This window comes from Dasypus novemcinctus, chromosome 9 (assembly GCF_030445035.2).
Source record: "Dasypus novemcinctus isolate mDasNov1 chromosome 9, mDasNov1.1.hap2, whole genome shotgun sequence".
In the NCBI taxonomy this organism is placed as follows: Eukaryota; Metazoa; Chordata; class Mammalia; order Cingulata; family Dasypodidae; genus Dasypus; species Dasypus novemcinctus.
In genome coordinates, this window is record NC_080681.1 from 99,468,158 (window position 1) to 99,475,294 (window position 7,137).

The following is a 7,137-nucleotide window of genomic DNA, read 5'->3' on the forward strand; positions in this document are numbered from 1 at the left end:
TTTTGCATCAGCACCCTTTGACTAATTAAGGCAAAGACCATCATGCTCTGCTCATGCTCTTCCTTTGCTGTGGATCAAATAATGCCTCTCTGTAGATAGCTGGAGCAATCAGTTGACTCCTCCATTTATTACCTTTCTCTCAGGGATCACAGTCCTTTGTAGCCTGTTTTCTGATGTATAACAGCCGTTGTTTCATATACTTTGCTCAGCTTTCTGGTTGTTTACAGCAGAAGGGCAAATTTTGTATCAGTGCTCAGTCTTAGCTTGGAAAAGAAGCCAACAGATTTGTTTCAACAGAGGACCCAAGTTGGAAAATATTATGAATATTCACACAAGTTTCCATTTTACACTGGAACACATGATGAAAATTACTTTTGCAAACAACTTTATTGAGGAATAATTGATATATAAGAAATAAACTTCACATTTGTAAAGTGTAAATTTGATAAATATATATACCATGAAATCATCACCACAATCAAGATAATGAGCATGGCTATCACCCTGAGAAATTTCTTTGTGCCCCCTTAGTAATCCCTGACTATTACCCCTTCATATTCCTCTTTTCCCCTTGACCAATCTACAGGGAACCACTAATAGACTTTCTCATCATTATAGTGTTGCAATTTCTGGAATTTTATATAAATGGAATCACATAGCTTGTACCCTTTTTATCTGGCATCTTTCATTTATCATTTCAAGATTCATTTATGTTATGTGTATTGATAGTTTTTTAAAAAAAATTACATGAAAGGACAATATTTATTTAAACATAGCTCAATGGGGATAACCATGGTATTGTCAGAGTGCATCCAGAGATAAAAAAGGAGGAGAGGTCAAATGAGACTCAATCGATGGCAATCCTACACCTTTACTGTTTGATCTACACTGCCAGTAACCACATATGGTACCGTCTTATGGAAGTCCAAGGAGGTAACAAAGTGTTCATTCACAATGAGGGTCTTCATGCAATTCCATACCTATAGGGTCTTGTCATTAGCACAACTCAAAAGAAGCTTGCTCCCCAGAATGGAACAGAACTCCACATACCTAGTTATCTTGACCCACAAGAGTCATAAAGCATATGCCAGTACTGACATCCCACATCTTACTAGTCTTATCTCTGGATCGAGATAGCAAGAATAGCCCAGGTTTGCCGCTTTTTTAGCCTCAGATTCTGTTGCCTCAGAGTTGGAATAAAATGAGCATTCTGGAGACCAGAAAATGCCATAGTAGTCCGGATGGAGGTTATACATGGGCTCAGCAACATGGACTTCCCCTCATCAAGGCCAACCTAGCTACAGCCACTGCTGAGTACCCAATCTGCCAGCAGCAGAGACCCACACTCAGTCCCCAACATTGCACCATTCCCCGAGGTGATCAGCCTGCTACCTGGAGGCAGGTTGATTACATCGGACCACTTCCATCATGGAAAGAGATGATTTTTTCTAACTGGAATAGACACACGCTCTGGACTTGGGTTTGCCTTCCCTGTATGCATTCTTCTGCCAAAACTACCATCTGGACACTTACAGAATGCCTTATCCACTGTCATGGTATTATACACAGATTGCTTCTGACCAAGGAACACACTTCATAGCAAATTATGTGTGGAATGGGCACATGCTCATGGAATCCACTGGTCCTACCATGTTCCTCATCATCCTGAAGCAGCTGGATTGACAGAACGGTGGAATGACCTTTTGAAGACTCAAATACAGCATCAACTAGGTGGCACTACCTTGCAGGGCTGGTGCAGTGTTCTTCAGGAGGCTGCATATGCTTTAAGTCAGCATCCATTCTATCATGCTTTTTCTTCCTTAACCAGGATTCACAGGTCCAGAAATGAAAGGGTAAAAATGGAAGTGGCACCACTCACCATTACTCCTAGTGATTTGCTAGGAAAATGTTTGCTTCCTGCCCCTGCAACCTTAAGTTCTGTTGGCCTACAGGTTTTAGTTCCAAAAAGAGGAGTCCTTTTGCCAGGAGACACAGTGATTCCATTGAACTGGAAGTTAAGACTAATGCTTGGTTGCTTTGGGCGTCTCATGCTTCTGAATCAACAGGCAAAGATTATTGTTCTAGCTGGGGTGACTGATCCTATCAGGGGAAAATACGACTGCATCTACACAAGGGAGGTAAAGAAGAGTTTGCCTGGAACTCTGAGATCCCCTAAGGTGTCTCCGTACTGCTATTCCCTGTGAATAAAGGCAATGGAAAACTGCAACAACCCAGTAGAGGCAGGAATATCAATGGCCCGTAATTTTCAGGAATGAAAGTAGGGATCTCCCACCATTCAGAGAACCATGGCCAGTCAAGGTACTTGTTGAAGGTAAAGGGAACATGGAATGGGTAGTGGAAGAAGATAGTGATAAATATAAACTCTGACCACATGACGAGTTACAGAAATGAAGACTGTAGTGGTTATTGATATTTTTTCTTGTTTTTGATGAGTATGTTTCCACATGTACATAAGAATGTATCTTTATTTTCTTTCTTATCTTATCCCTTTATTATATGACATAAGTTGTATTAGTTTTATGTAGTAATATTTAAGTTATAGGATATAAAGTTTAAGAATGACTATTACCCAAGGATTTGCACCCTACTCTGGGGAGATTTAGTGCATTTCCAGTTGTATGCAGGGCAGTTGAGTATTGTTAGGTGAAAAATATGTCTATTGTTTTTATTTAGAGAGTAAGTAGGTTTAAGATGATGTATATGGCTGCCAAGTTGACAAGGGGTGGACTGTGATGGTTAGGCTTATATGTCAGATTGGCCAGCTAATGGTACCTGATTGTTTGATAAAGCAAGCACTGGCTTAATTGTTACCATGAGGACATTTCATGGACTTAAATCATTAGTAAGTTTATTGCATCTATGGCTGATTGCATCTACATCAACTGAGGAGATTGCCTTCAATAATGAGAGATGGCTCATCCAATCAGTTGAAGGCCTTATAAAGGAGGAGTAATGATTTTAGCAGTCAGAAGAGAGAATTTCCAGCTTTACTTCAGCTAGCCAGCTTCTCCTGGATAATTCATGGAAAATCTTCATTGGAGTTCCCAGCCTGCAGCCTGCGCTATAGAATTTGGACCCATGTGTTCCCATAGTCACGTGAGACAATTTTATAAAATCTCATATTATTTACAGATATCTCCTGTTGGTTTAATCTACCAATGTAGAAAATAATACCTAATATTCTGACTATTTCCAAAGAAATGTCACTTTAGAATAAATGTGTTACTTCTGCTTTCAAACTCCCTATTAGATTTCCTCATAAAGATTGACTTTGTTAATTGAGGGATTTATAGAGGCTAAAGTACTAGGGGCTTCATTTTTCTTCAAGGTTGAATACTGTGACTACCTATTTGAAGGAGTACCTGAAACTAATCATTCTACCTTTTTCAGTTGAAATAGTCTATAGGGTAGAATGATTTTATTATGCACCATTCCCATAGACAGCTATTATTTAAAGATCACTCATTATTTGACAATGGCTAGACATTCAAGATCTAGAGAAAAAGAATGTTACTCTTGTAATACTATGGGAAGTTATTTCTTTTAAGAAAAAAAGTTTACTTGTCATAGACCCATATATTAATGGTTGAATTTAACAAAGCTTTTTTTTTTTTTAAGATTTATTTTTTCTTTATTTCTGTCCCCCCCAGTTGTCTGCTCTCTGTGTTCATTCGCTGTGTGTTCTTCTGTGGTCGCCTCTATCTTTATCAGTGGCACCGGGAATCTGTATTTCTTTTTGTTGCATCATCTTGTTATGTCAGCTCTCCGTGTGTGCGGTGCCATTCCTGGGCAGGCTGCACTTTCTTTTGCGCTGGGTGGCTCTCCTTACGGGGCGCACTCCTTGTGCATGGAGCTCCCCTACGCGGGGGACACCCCTGCGTGGCACAGCATTCCTTGTGTGCATCAACACTGCGCATGGGCCAGCTCCACACGGGTCAAGGAGTCCCGGGGTTTGAACTGTGGACCTCCCATATGGTAGGTGGACACCCTATCCATTGGACCAAATCTGCTTCCCTAACAAAATATTTTTAACCTCATCTTAAAGCAATGGCAATATCTTACCAAATGTTAAAAGGAACATAAAAACAAACATGCCCACAACTGCACAGTTTTCATAAAGGTCTACTTCATTATTGGTGGGTAACATTTTAAATAATGTACAGGTGATTGCACGACTGAAGCATTGGTCACCAGAAACTGGGGGACAGCAGACTTGGCCCAGTGGTTAGGGTGTCTGTCTACCACATGGGAGGTCCACGGTTCAAACCCCGGGCCTCCTTGAGCCGTGTGGAGCTGGCCCATGTGCAGTGCTGATGCGCGCAAGGAGTGCCATGCCACGCAGGGTGTCCCCTGCGTAGGGGAGCCCCATGCGCAAGGAGTGTGCCCCGTAAGGAGAGCCGCCCAGCACAAAAGAAAGTGCAGCCTGCTCAGGAATGGTGCCACACACACGGAGAGCTGACACAACAAGATGACGCAACAAAAAGAAACACAGATTCCCATGCTGCTGACAACAACAAAGAAGATGCAGCAAATAGACACAGAAAACAGACAACGGTGGGGGGGGATAAATAAATAAATCTTTAAAAAAAAAGTCACCATAAACCAGCTATTAAGTAACTGTCTAAATATTTAAAATACAGCTCTTGCTTAGATCATCCTTTGTTTTGATCACTGTCTTTGGGGAAAAAAAGCCTGCTGGTCACAATGTAAATACATTGAGGCCAAATCTTCCAATATCCATTCGCGGAGGTTTCTTCAGCTAGGTTAAGCCTCCAAATCTAGGGCAAGCCCATGTTTGTGGCCTCCAGCATTAATGCTCCTCCCATCTACCAGAGCAGACAGTGTAACATCACACTAGCCTCAAAGTCAAGTCTGCTCACTCCAAGTAAATGAATGTTGACTTGCAAAAATGGAAGCTGTGAGGTCCAACTGATATTTAGCTGCAATGCCAAAACGAGTGCACTTGGTACCTGATGTCCAGGCAAGGTTTACTGAAGTGTCAAGATCTTCACATACTTTCTGATAATTGCTTGTATTAGTCAGCCAAAGGGGTGCTGATGCAAAATACCAGAAATTGGTTGGTTTTCATAAAGGGTATTTATTTGGGGTAGGAGCTTACAGAGACCAGGCCATAAAGCATAAGTTGCTTCCCTCACCAAGGTCTATTTCCATGTGTTGGAGCAAGATGGCTGCCGACGTCTGCCAAGGTTCAGGCTTCCTGGGTTCTTCCCTTCCAGGGTCTTGCTTCTCTCTGGGTTCAAGGTTCCTTTCTTTCCAGGGCATGCTTCTTCCTGGGGCTGGCTTCTCTTTCCTCTGTGAGCTTATTTCCCAGGGCTCCAGCTTAAGGCTTCAGCATCAAACTCCAACATCAAAACTCCAACATCAAAAACCCCCAACTCTGTTCTTTGCAGTGCCTTTTATCTATGAGTCCCCACCTATCAAGGGGTGGGGACTCAACGCCCTAATCATAACTCAGTCATGCCCAGGTACAGACCAGATTACAGACATAATCCAATATCTAGTTTTGGAATTCATAACCATATCAAACTGATACATTGCTCCTCCAGGTTCTGTCCCATCACTGACATTAGTGTGTCGCTGGAAGTCTCCAGGCCTGTAGTCCGCTGCAAAGTTATTCCTTGTCAGCTTTGATTTGGCACTGTCAAAGATCACCTGATAAGCAGAAGTCAGCTCTCATAACCAAAGAGGGCTGAACCATGGATTGCAAGTCCAGCAAAAGCAAAGTCAACATCACGGCCAAAGTTTCTACACTCCCTCTTCTTGTAAGAAGACTTGATTTTACCACTTTTCTTTCCCGTGGTTGGTGAGAAGGTGGTATCAAATGTCAGTTTCCAACCTTGGCAAATTTGGTTTTCGACTGTGATTTCAGTTCCCAGAATGTTATTGGTGTTTCATTTTTTGTGTGAAAGTGAGACCATACTCACACCATCTATATTTGGTCTCCAAGTTTACTAGTATTTGTATTATATGAACCAGATGTTGAGAATTTCACGCCACTGCATGACTTTATTTTCACATCCATTTTTACCAACCCAAAACAAAATCCTCTGTTGAAAATATCTCTGGCAGCTTTGCCAAGGTCAGCATATGATGGAGGAATACACAGTGGGTACACACAGCTCCACCCGAGGCTGTGGGAAGAGGTGATCTGTGGTCTCCTGAGGGGGGTGGCCGCTGCTGCTCTGCGCTTAGCGGAGGTCATGCGGTTCGCGCAAGATAGGTCTGCAGTTGTCCTGGCTGGAGAGCGAAGTCGTTCTTCCTTCTTAATGTAAGCATTTAGAGCTGTAAATTTATTCTCAGCACTGCCTTTGCTGCAGTAAATTTTTAAGTTTTGGTATGTGGTTTTGTTCTTATATTCACCGCAAGATATTTCTTAATTCTTTTTGATTTCTTCTTTGACCCCTTGGTTGTTTGAGGGTATGCTGTTTAGTTTCTCTGTATTTGTGAGTTTTCCTTTTTACCTCTGCATAGCAGTTTTTTTTTTTTTAAATATTTATTTATTTATTTCTCTCCCATTCCCCTCCCACCCCAGTTGTCTGTTCTCTGTGTCTATTTGCTGCGTCTTCTTTTGTCTGCTTCTGTTGTCAGCGGCACAGGAATCTGTATTTCTTTTTGTTGTGTCATCTTGCTGTGTCAGCTCTCCATGTGAGCGGTGCCATTCCTGGGCAGGCTGCACTTACTGTCGCGCTGAGTGGCTCTCCTTATGGGGCGCACTCCTTGCGCGTGGGGCTCCCCTATGCGGGGGACACCCCTGTGTGGCAGGGCACTCCTTGCATGCATCAGCACTACACATGGGCCAGCTCCACACGGGTCAAGGAGGCCCGGCGTCTGAACCGCAGACCTCCCATGTGGTAGAGGACACCCTAACCACTGGGCCAAGTCCGCCACCACAACTTTTAGATTGTCATTTCTATACCATTTGCTTATCTTTTTGAAATAACACTTCTTCCTAATACGTGAACTTGCAGCTCCTTTAATCTATAGCACAGTTTTATCTACATATAACACTGTTTTAATCTTATATGTTTTATATGAGCCTATTATCTTTTTTTTTTTTTAAATTTCATTTCTAGGTTCTTCCATCTTTGTGATTCC

At 42.2% G+C, this 7,137-nt stretch overlaps 1 pseudogene; it reads right to left on the reverse strand.

Moving 5' to 3' along the window:
* Nucleotides 1–4,785: 4,785 nt before the first annotated feature.
* LOC101444367 (voltage-dependent anion-selective channel protein 2-like) lies at nt 4,786–6,244 on the reverse strand (annotated as a pseudogene).
* Between the last annotated feature and the right edge of the window lie 893 nt (nt 6,245–7,137).